Consider the following 12908-nt stretch of genomic DNA (forward strand, 5'->3'; position numbering starts at 1 on the left):
CATTAAAAGACTTTACATCTAAAGAATGATGCTTTGTTGCATAATAGTACGCATTGTTTCCAGAATACCTGTTTCCCCCTACAAAAGAAGGACATTTCCACCCTAAATGGCAATTTCTGTCACAATTTAGAACATTTTCACACGAATATCAATACTTACCCCAGAAAGAATAAGCTCTCTCTTCATTATCGCTTGTGGTCGTTGCCAAAATAAACTAGTCTAAGCAAAATACTGGCTTTCTTCATCCCAAAAGAAGACTTTTCCTCCAAAAAATGATGCTTTCTAGCATAATAGGACGGATTGTTTCTAGAATACCTGTTTCCATCTCCAATATAAGGACATTTCCAACCGCAATACCAATTTCTGTCCCAATTTAGAGAATTTTCACAAGTAAATACTTGTGAAAATATCAATACTCACCGCAGAAATAAGACGTTCTCTCTTAAGCTTGTGATCCATGACAGAATATTATTTTCTAAACAAAATAATGCTTTTCATCCCTAGAAATAGCATTTTCTCAACAAAATACTGGCTTTCATCTTCCCAAGAAGACTTCTCCTCTAAAGAATGATGCTTTGTTGCATAATAGTACGCATTGTTTCCAGAATACCTGTTTCCCCCTACAAAAGAAGGACATTTCCACTTAGAACATTTTCACATGAATATCCATACGTACACCAGAAATTGGAAGTTCTTTTAGGATGTATTGTTTCCTGAGTACCTGTTTTCCCATACAAAAGAAGGACATTTCCACCCTAAATGGCAATTTCTGTCACAATTTAGAACATTTTCACACGAATATCAATACTTACCCCAGAAAGAAGAAGTTCTCTCTTAAGAATCGCTCGTGGTCGTTCCCAAAACATACATTTCTAAACAAATTAATGCTTTTCATCCCTTAAAATAGCATTTTCTACACAAAATTCTGCCTTTCTTCATCCCCAAATAAGACTTTTCCTCCAAAAAATGATGCTTTCTAACATAATAGGACGGATTGTTTCCAGAATACCTGTATCCCTCTCCAATATAAGGACATTTCCAACCTAAATACAGTTTTCTTCAAAATTTAGAAAATTTTCACACAAATATCAATACTTACCCCAGAAAGAAGAAGTTCTCTCTTTGGTATCGCTCGTTGTCGTTGGCAAAATATACTTTTCTCAACAAAACATTGTTTTTCATCCCTAGAAATAGCATTTTCTCAACAAAATACTGGCTTTCATCATCCCCAGAAGAAGACCATTCCTCTAAAAAATGACGCTTTGTAGCATAACAGGACTAATTGTTTCCAGAATGCCTGTTTCCCCCTACAAAATAAGGACATTTCCACCCGAAATATCTATTTCTGTCACAATTTAGAACATTTTCCCAAGAATATCAATACCTACAACAGAAATAGGTGATCTCTTAAGTATCGCTCTTGGTCGTTGAAAAAATATACTTTTCTAAACAAAATAATGCTTTTCATCTTTAGAAATAGCATTTTCTCAACAAAATAATGGTTTTCATCATCCCCAAATAAGACTTTTCCTCTAAAAAATGATGGTATGTAGCATAGCAGGACGCATTGTTTCCAGAATACCTGTTTCCCTTTACAAAATAAGGACATTTTCACACTAAATATCTATTTCTGTCAAAATTTAGAACATTTTAACACAAGTATCAATACTTACCCCAGAAATAAGAAGTTCTCTCTTAAATATCGCTCGCGATCCTTGCCAAAATATACTTTTCTAAACAAAATAATGCATTTCATACCTTAAAATAGCCTTTTCTCAACAATCTACTGGCTTTCATCATCGCCATTAAAAGACTTTACATCTAAAGAATGATGCTTTGTTGCATAATAGTACGCATTGTTTCCAGAATACCTGTTTCCCCCTACAAAAGAAGGACATTTCCACCCTAAATGGCAATTTCTGTCACAATTTAGAACATTTTCACACGAATATCAATACTTACCCCAGAAAGAATAAGCTCTCTCTTCATTATCGCTTGTGGTCGTTGCCAAAATAAACTAGTCTAAGCAAAATACTGGCTTTCTTCATCCCAAAAGAAGACTTTTCCTCCAAAAAATGATGCTTTCTAGCATAATAGGACGGATTGTTTCTAGAATACCTGTTTCCATCTCCGATATAAGGACATTTCCAACCGCAATACCAATTTCTGTCCCAATTTAGAAAATTTTCACAAGTATATCAATACTCACCGCAGAAATAAGACGTTCTCTCTTAAGCTTGTGATCCATGACAGAATATTATTTTCTAAACAAAATAATGCTTTTCATCCCTAGAAATAGCATTTTCTCAACAAAATACTGGCTTTCATCTTCCCAAGAAGACTTCTCCTCTAAAGAATGATGCTTTGTTGCATAATAGTACGCATTGTTTCCAGAATACCTGTTTCCCCCTACAAAAGAAGGACATTTCCACTTAGAACATTTTCACATGAATATCCATACGTACACCAGAAATTGGAAGTTCTTTTAGGATGTATTGTTTCCTGAGTACCTGTTTTCCCATACAAAATAAGGACATTTCCACCCTAAATGGCAATTTCTGTCACAATTTAGAACATTTTCACATGAATATCAATACTTACCCCAGAAAGAAGAAGTTCTCTCTTAAGAATCGCTCGTGGTCGTTCCCAAAACATACATTTCTAAACAAATTAATGCTTTTCATTCCTTAAAATAGCATTTTCTACACAAAATTCTGCCTTTCTTCATCCCCAAATAAGACTTTTCCTCCAAAAAATGATGCTTTCTAACATAATAGAACGGATTGTTTCCAGAATACCTGTATCCCTCTCCTATATAAGGACATTTCCAACCTAAATACAGTTTTCTTCAAAATTTAGAAGATTTTCACACAAATATCAATACTTACCCCAGAAAGAAGAAGTTCTCTCTTTGGTATCGCTCGTTGTCGTTGGCAAAATATACTTTTCTCAAAAAAACATTGTTTTTCATCCCTAGAAATAGCATTTTCTCAACAAAATACTGGCTTTCATCATCCCCAGAAGAAGACCATTCCTCTAAAAAATGACGCTTTGTAGCATAACAGGACTAATTGTTTCCAGAATGCCTGTTTCCCCCTACAAAATAAGGACATTTCCACCCGAAATATCTATTTCTGTCACAATTTAGAACATTTTCCCAAGAATATCAATACCTACAACAGAAATAGGTGATCTCTTAAGTATCGCTCTTGGTCGTTGAAAAAATATACTTTTCTAAACAAAATAATGCTTTTCATCTTTAGAAATAGCATTTTCTCAACAAAATAATGCTTTTCATCATCCCCAAATAAGACTTTTCCTCTAAAAAATGATGGTATGTAGCATAGCAGGACGCATTGTTTCCAGAATACCTGTTTCCCTTTACAAAATAAGGACATTTCCACACTAAATATCTATTTCTGTCAAAATTTAGAACATTTTAACACAAGTATCAATACTTACCCCAGAAATAAGAAGTTCTCTCTTAAATATCGCTCGCGATCCTTGCCAAAATATACTTTTCTAAACAAAATAATGCATTTCATACCTTAAAATAGCCTTTTCTCAACAATCTACTGGCTTTCATCATCGCCATTAAAAGACTTTACTTCTAAAGAATGATGCTTTGTTGCATAATAGTACGCATTGTTTCCAGAATACCTCTTTCCCCCTACAAAAGAAGGACATTTCCACTTAGAACATTTTCACATGAATATCCATACGTACACCAGAAATTGGAAGTTCTTTTAGGATGTATTGTTTCCAGAGTACCTGTTTTCCCATACAAAATAAGGACATTTCCACCCTAAATGGCAATTTCTGTCACAATTTAGAACATTTTCACACAAATATCAATACTTACCCCAGAAAGAAGAAGTTCTCTCTTAAGAATCGCTCGTGGTCGTTCCCAAAACATACATTTCTAAACAAATTAATGCTTTTCATCCCTTAAAATAGCATTTTCTACACAAAATTCTGCCTTTCTTCATCCCCAAATAAGACTTTTCCTCCAAAAAATGATGCTTTCTAACATAATAGAACGGATTGTTTCCAGAATACCTGTATCCCTCTCCAGTATAAGGACATTTCCAACATAAATACAGTTTTCTTCAAAATTTAGAAAATTTTCACACAAATATCAATACTTACCCCAGAAAGAAGAAGTTCTCTCTTTGGTATCGCTCGTTGTCGTCGGCAAAATATACTTTTCTCACAAAACATTGTTTTTCATCCCGAGAAATAGCATTTTCTCAACAAAATACTGGCTTTCATCATCCCCAGAAGAAGACCATTCCTCTAAAAAATGATGCTTTGTAGCATAACAGACTAATTGTTTCCAGAATACCTGTTTCCCCCTACAAAATAAGGACATTTCCACCCGAAATATCTATTTCTGTCACAATTTAGAACATTTTCCCAAGAATATCAATACCTACAACAGAAATAGGTGATCTCTTAAGTATCGCTCTTGGTCGTTGAAAAAATATACTTTTCTAAACAAAATAATGCTTTTCATCTTTAGAAATAGCATTTTCTCAACAAAATAATGGTTTTCATCATCCCCAAATAAGACTTTTCCTCTAAAAAATGATGGTATGTAGCATAGCAGGACGCATTGTTTCCAGAATACCTGTTTCCCCCTACAAAAGAGGACATTTCCACCCTAAATGGCAATTTCTGTCACAATTTAGAACATTTTCACACGAATATCAATACTTACCCCAGAAAGAATAAGCTCTCTCTTCATTATCGCTTGTGGTCGTTGCCAAAATAAACTAGTCTAAGCAAAATACTGGCTTTCTTCATCCCAAAAGAAGACTTTTCCTCCAAAAAATGATGCTTTCTAGCATAATAGGACGGATTGTTTCTAGAATACCTGTTTCCATCTCCAATATAAGGACATTTCCAACCGCAATACCAATTTCTGTCCCAATTTAGAAAATTTTCACAAGTATATCAATACTCACCGCAGAAATAAGACGTTCTCTCTTAAGCTTGTGATCCATGACAGAATATTATTTTCTAAACAAAATAATGCTTCTCATCCCTAGAAATAGCATTTTCTCAACAAAATACTGGCTTTCATCTTCCAAGAAGACTTCTCCTCTAAAGAATGATGCTTTGTTGCATAATAGTACGCATTGTTTCCAGAATACCTGTTTCCCCCTACAAAAGAAGGACATTTCCACTTAGAACATTTTCAGATGAATATCCATACGTACACCAGAAATTGGAAGTTCTTTTAGGATGTATTGTTTCCAGAGTACCTGTTTTCCCATACAAAATAAGGACATTTCCACCCTAAATGGCAATTTCTGTCACAATTTAGAACATTTTCACACAAATATCAATACTTACCCCAGAAAGAAGAAGTTCTCTCTTAAGAATCGCTCGTGGTAGTTCCCAAAACATACATTTCTAAACAAATTAATGCTTTTCATCCCTTAAAATAGCATTTTCTACACAAAATTCTGCCTTTCTTCATCCCCAAATAAGACTTTTCCTCCAAAAATGATGCTTTCTAACATAATAGGACGGATTGTTTCCAGAATACCTGTATCCCTCTCCAATATAAGGACATTTCCAACCTAAATACAGTTTTCTTCAAAATTTAGAAAATTTTCACACAAATATCAATACTTACCCCAGAAAGAAGAAGTTCTCTCTTTGGTATCGCTCGTTGTCGTTGGCAAAATATACTTTTCTCAACAAAACATTGTTTTTCATCCCTAGAAATAGCATTTTCTCAACAAAATACTGGCTTTCATCATCCCCAGAAGAAGACCATTCCTCTAAAAAATGACGCTTTGTAGCATAACAGGACTAATTGTTTCCAGAATACCTGTTTCCCCCTACAAAATAAGGACATTTCCACCCGAAATATCTATTTCTGTCACAATTTAGAACATTTTCCCAAGAATATCAATACCTACAACAGAAATAGGTTATCTCTTAAGTATCGCTCTTGGTCGTTGAAAAAATATACTTTTCTAAACAAAATAATGCTTTTCATCTTTAGAAATAGCATTTTCTCAACAAAATAATGCTTTTCATCATCCCCAAATAAGACTTTTCCTCTAAAAAATGATGGTATGTAGCATAGCAGGACGCATTGTTTCCAGAATACCTGTTTCCCTTACAAAATAAGGACATTTCCACACTAAATATCTATTTCTGTCAAAATTTAGAACATTTTAACACAAGTATCAATACTTACCCCAGAAATAAGAAGTTCTCTCTTAAATATCGCTCACGATCCTTGCCAAAATATACTTTTCTAAACAAAATAATGCATTTCATACCTTAAAATAGCCTTTTCTCAACAATCTACTGGCTTTCATCATCGCCATTAAATGACTTTACATCTAAAGAATGATGCTTTGTTGCATAATAGTACGCATTGTTTCCAGAATACCTGTTTCCCCCTACAAAAGAAGGACATTTCCACCCTAAATGGCAATTTCTGTCACAATTTAGAACATTTTCACACGAATATCAATACTTACCCCAGAAAGAATAAGCTCTCTCTTCATTATCGCTTGTGGTCGTTGCCAAAATAAACTAGTCTAAGCAAAATACTGGCTTTCTTCATCCCAAAAGAAGACTTTTCCACCAAAAAATAATGCTTTCTAGCATAATAGGACGGATTGTTTCTAGAATACCTGTTTCCATCTCCAATATAAGGACATTTCCAACCGCAATACCAATTTCTGTCCCAATTTAGAAAATTTTCACAAGTATATCAATACTCACCGCAGAAATAAGACGTTCTCTCTTAAGCTTGTGATCCATGACAGAATATTATTTTCTAAACAAAATAATGCTTTTCATCCCTAGAAATAGCATTTCTCAACAAAATACTGGCTTTCATCTTCCCAAGAAGACTTCTCCTCTAAAGAATGATGCTTTGTTGCATAATAGTACGCATTGTTTCCAGAATACCTGTTTCCCCCTACAAAAGAAGGACATTTCACTTAGAACATTTTCACATGAATATCCATACGTTACACCAGAAATTGGAAGTTCTTTTAGGATGTATTGTTTCCTGAGTACCTGTTTTTCCCATACAAAATAAGGACATTTCCACCCTAAATGGCAATTTCTGTCACAATTTAGAACATTTTCACATGAATATCAATACTTACCCCAGAAAGAAGAAGTTCTCTCTTAAGAATCGCTCGTGGTCGTTCCCAAAACATACATTTCTAAACAAATTAATGCTTTTCATTCCTTAAAATAGCATTTTCTACACAAAATTCTGCCTTTCTTCAACCCCAAATAAGACTTTTCCTCCAAAAAATGATGCTTTTCTAACATAATAGAACGGATTGTTTCCAGAATACCTGTATCCCTCTCCTATATAAGGACATTTCCAACCTAAATACAGTTTTCTTCAAAATTTAGAAATTTTCACACAAATATCAATACTTACCCCAGAAAGAAGAAGTTCTCTCTTTGGTATCGCTCGTTGTCGTTGGCAAAATATACTTTTCTCAACAAAACATTGTTTTTCATCCCTAGAAATAGCATTTTCTCAACAAAATACTGGCTTTCATCATCCCCAGAAGAAGACCATTCCTCTAAAAAATGACGCTTTGTAGCATAACAGGACTAATTGTTTCCAGAATGCCTGTTTCCCCTACAAAATAAGGACATTTCCACCCGAAATATCTATTTCTGTCACAATTTAGAACATTTTCCCAAGAATATCAATACCTACAACAGAAATAGGTGATCTCTTAAGTATCGCTCTTGGTCGTTGAAAAAATATACTTTTCTAAACAAAATAATGCTTTTCATCTTTAGAAATAGCATTTTCTCAACAAATAATGGTTTTCATCATCCCCAAATAAGACTTTTCCTCTAAAAAATGATGGTATGTAGCATAGCAGGACGCATTGTTTCCAGAATACCTGTTTCCCTTTACAAAATAAGGACATTTCCACACTAAACTATCTATTTCTGTCAAAATTGTAGAACATTTTAACACAAGTATCAATACTTACCCCAGAAATAAGAAGTTCTCTCTTAAATATCGCTCACGATCCTTGCCAAAATATACCTTTCTAAACAAAATAATGCATTTCATACCTTAAATAGCCTTTTCTCAACAATCTACTGGCTTTCATCATCGCCATTAAATGACTTTACATCTAAAGAATGATGCTTTGTTGCATAATAGTACGCATTGTTTCCAGAATACCTGTTTCCCCCTACAAAAGAAGGACATTTCCACCCTAAATGGCAATTTCTGTCACAATTTAGAACATTTTCACACAAATATCAATACTTACCCCAGAAAGAAGAAGTTCTCTCTTAAGAATCGCTCGTGGTCGTTCCAAAACATACATTTCTAAACAAATTAATGCTTTTCATCCCTTAAAATAGCATTTTCTACACAAAATTCTGCCTTTCTTCATCCCCAAATAAGACTTTTCCTCCAAAATAAGTGCTTTCTAACATAATAGGACGGATTGTTTCCAGAATACCTGTATCCCTCTCCAGTATAAGGACATTTCCAACATAAATACAGTTTTCTTCAAAATTTAGAAAATTTTCACACAAATATCAATACTTACCCCAGAAAGAAGACGTTCTCTCTTTGGTATCGCTCGTTGTCGTCGGCAAAATATACTTTCTCAACAAAACATTGTTTTTCATCCCTAGAAATAGCATTTTCTCAACAAAATACTGGCTTTCATCATCCCCAGAAGAAGACCATTCCTCTAAAAAATGACGCTTTGTAGCATAACAGGACTAATTGTTTCCAGAATACCTGTTTCCCCCTACAAAATAAGGACCTTTCCACCCGAAATATCTATTTCTGTCACATTTAGAACATTTTCCCAAGAATATCAATACCTACAACAGAAATAGGTTATCTCTTAAGTATCGCTCTTGGTCGTTGAAAAAATATACTTTTCTAAACAAAATAATGCTTTTCATCTTTAGAAATAGCATTTTCTCAACAAAATAATGCTTTTTCATCATCCCCAAATAAGACTTTTCCTCTAAAAAATGATGGTATGTAGCATAGCAGGACGCATTGTTTCCAGAATACCTGTTTCCCCCTACAAAAGAAGGACATTTCCACCCCTAAATGGCAATTTCTGTCACAATTTAGAACATTTTCACACGAATATCAATACTTACCCCAGAAAGAATAAGCTCTCTCTTCAGTATCGCTTGTGGTCGTTGCCAAAATAAACTAGTCTAAGCAAAATACTGGCTTTCTTCATCCCAAAAGAAGACTTTTCCTCCAAAAAATGATGCTTTCTAGCATAATAGGACGGATTGTTTCTAGAATACCTGTTTCCATCTCCAATATAAGGACATTTCCAAACCGCAATACCAATTTCTGTCCCAATTTAGTAAATTTTCACAAGTATATCAATACTCACCGCAGAAATAAGACGTTCTCTCTTAAGCTTGTGATCCATGACAGAATATTATTTTCTAAACAAAATAATGCTTCTCATCCATAGAAATAGCATTTTCTCAACAAAATACTGGCTTTCATCTTCCCAAGAAGACTTCTCCTCTAAAGAATGATGCTTTGTTGCATAATAGTACGCATTGTTTCAGAATACCTGTTTCCCCCTTCAAAAGAAGGACATTTCCACTTAGAACATTTTCACATGAATATCCATACGTACACCAGAAATTGGAAGTTCTTTTAGGATGTATTGTTTCCTGAGTACCTGTTTTCCCATACAAAATAAGGACATTTCCACCCTAAATGGCAATTTCTGTCACAATTTAGAACATTTTCACACGAATATCAATACTTACCCCAGAAAGAAGAAGTTCTCTCTTAAGAATCGCTCGTGGTCGTTCCCAAAACATACATTTCTAAACAAATTAATGCTTTTCATCCCTTAAAATAGCATTTTCTACACAAAATTCTGCCTTTCTTCATCCCCAAATAAGACTTTTCCTCCAAAAAATGATGCTTTCTAACATAATAGGACGGATTGTTTCCAGAATACCTGTATCCCTCTCCAATATAAGGACATTTCCAACCTAAATACAGTTTTCTTCAAAATTTAGAAAATTTTCACACAAATATCAATACTTACCCCAGAAAGAAGAAGTTCTCTCTTTGGTATCGCTCGTTGTCGTTGGCAAAATATACTTTTCTCAACAAAACATTGTTTTTCATCCCTAGAAATAGCATTTTCTCAACAAAATACTGGCTTTCATCATCCCCAGAAGAAGACCATTCCTCTAAAAAATGACGCTTTGTAGCATAACAGGACTAATTGTTTCCAGAATGCCTGTTTCCCCCTACAAAATAAGGACATTTCCACCCGGAATATCTATTTCTGTCACAATTTAGAACATTTTCCCAAGAATATCAATACCTACAACAGAAATAGGTTATCTCTTAAGTATCGCTCTTGGTCGTTGAAAAAATATACTTTTCTAAACAAAATAATGCTTTTCATCTTTAGAAATAGCATTTTCTCAACAAAATAATGGTTTTCATCATCCCCAAATAAGACTTTTCCTCTAAAAAATGATGGTATGTAGCATAGCAGGACGCATTGTTTCCAGAATACCTGTTTCCCCCTACAAAAGAAGGACATTTCCACCCTAAATGGCAATTTCTGTCACAATTTAGAACATTTTCACACGAATATCAATACTTACCCCAGAAAGAAGAAGTTCTCTCTTAAGAATCGCTCGTGGTCGTTCCCAAAACATACATTTCTAAACAAATTAATGCTTTTCATTCCTTAAAATAGCATTTTCTACACAAAATTCTGCCTTTCTTCATCCCCAAATAAGACTTTTCCTCCAAAAAATGATGCTTTCTAACATAATAGAACGGATTGTTTCCAGAATACCTGTATCCCTCTCCTATATAAGGACATTTCCAACCTAAATACAGTTTTCTTCAAAATTTAGAAAATTTTCACACAAATATCAATACTTACCCCAGAAAGAAGAAGTTCTCTCTTTGGTATCGCTCGTTGTCGTTGGCAAAATATACTTTTCTCAACAAAACATTGTTTTTCATCCCTAGAAATAGCATTTTCTCAACAAAATACTGGCTTTCATCATCCCCAGAAGAAGACCATTCCTCTAAAAAATGACGCTTTGTAGCATAACAGGACTAATTGTTTCCAGAATGCCTGTTTCCCCCTACAAAATAAGGACATTTCCACCCAAAATATCTATTTCTGTCACAATTTAGAACATTTTCCCAAGAATATCAATACCTACAACAGAAATAGGTTATCTCTTAAGTATCGCTCTTGGTCGTTGAAAAAATATACTTTTCTAAACAAAATAATGCTTTTCATCTTTAGAAATAGCATTTTCTCAACAAAATAATGCTTTTCATCATCCCCAAATAAGACTTTTCCTCTAAAAAATGATGGTATGTAGCATAGCAGGACGCATTGTTTCCAGAATACCTGTTTCCCTTTACAAAATAAGGACATTTCCACACTAAATATCTATTTCTGTCAAAATTTAGAACATTTTAACACAAGTATCAATACTTACCCCAGAAATAAGAAGTTCTCTCTTAAATATCGCTCGCGATCCTTGCCAAAATATACTTTTCTAAACAAAATAATGCATTTCATACCTTAAAATAGCCTTTTCTCAACAATCTACTGGCTTTCATCATCGCCATTAAAAGACTTTACTTCTAAAAAATGATGCTTTGTTGCATAATAGTACGCATTGTTTCCAGAATACCTGTTTCCCCCTACAAAAGATGGACATTTCCACCCTAAATATCTATTTTTGTATAACTTCTGAACATTTTCACACGAATATCAATACTTACCCCAGAAAGAATAAGCTCTCTCTTCATTATCGCTTGTGGTCGTTGCCAAAATAAACTAGTCTAAACAAAATACTGGCTTTCTTCATCCCAAAAGAAGACTTTTCCTCCAAAAAATGATGCTTTCTAGCATAATAGGACGGATTGTTTCTAGAATACCTGTTTCCATCTCCAATATAAGGACATTTCCAACCGCAATACCAATTTCTGTCCCAATTTAGAAAATTTTCACAAGTATATCAATACTCACCGCAGAAATAAGACGTTCTCTCTTAAGCTTGTGATCCATGACAGAATATTATTTTCTAAACAAAATAATGCTTTTCATCCCTAGAAATAGCATTTTCTCAACAAAATACTGGCTTTCATCTTCCCAAGAAGACTTCTCCTCTAAAGAATGATGCTTTGTTGCATAATAGTACGCATTGTTTCCAGAATACCTGTTTCCCCCTACAAAAGAAGGACATTTCCACTTAGAACATTTTCACATGAATATCCATACGTACACCAGAAATTGGAAGTTCTTTTAGGATGTATTGTTTCCTGAGTACCTGTTTTCCCATACAAAATAAGGACATTTCCACCCTAAATGGCAATTTCTGTCACAATTTAGAACATTTTCACACGAATATCAATACTTACCCCAGAAAGAAGAAGTTCTCTCTTAAGAATCGCTCGTGGTCGTTCCCAAAACATACATTTCTAAACAAATTAATGCTTTTCATCCCTTAAAATAGCATTTTCTACACAAAATTCTGCCTTTCTTCATCCCCAAATAAGACTTTTCCTCCAAAAAATGATGCTTTCTAACATAATAGGACGGATTGTTTCCAGAATACCTGTATCCCTCTCCAATATAAGGACATTTCCAACCTAAATACAGTTTTCTTCAAAATTTAGAAAATTTTCACACAAATATCAATACTTACCCCAGAAAGAAGAAGTTCTCTCTTTGGTATCGCTCGTTGTCGTTGGCAAAATATACTTTTCTCAACAAAACATTGTTTTTCATCCCTAGAAATAGCATTTTCTCAACAAAATACTGGCTTTCATCATCCCCAGAAGAAGACCATTCCTCTAAAAAATGACGCTTTGTAGCATAACAGGA

Source organism: Excalfactoria chinensis, unplaced genomic scaffold (genome assembly GCF_039878825.1).
Source record: "Excalfactoria chinensis isolate bCotChi1 unplaced genomic scaffold, bCotChi1.hap2 Scaffold_341, whole genome shotgun sequence".
Taxonomy (NCBI): Eukaryota; Metazoa; Chordata; class Aves; order Galliformes; family Phasianidae; genus Excalfactoria; species Excalfactoria chinensis.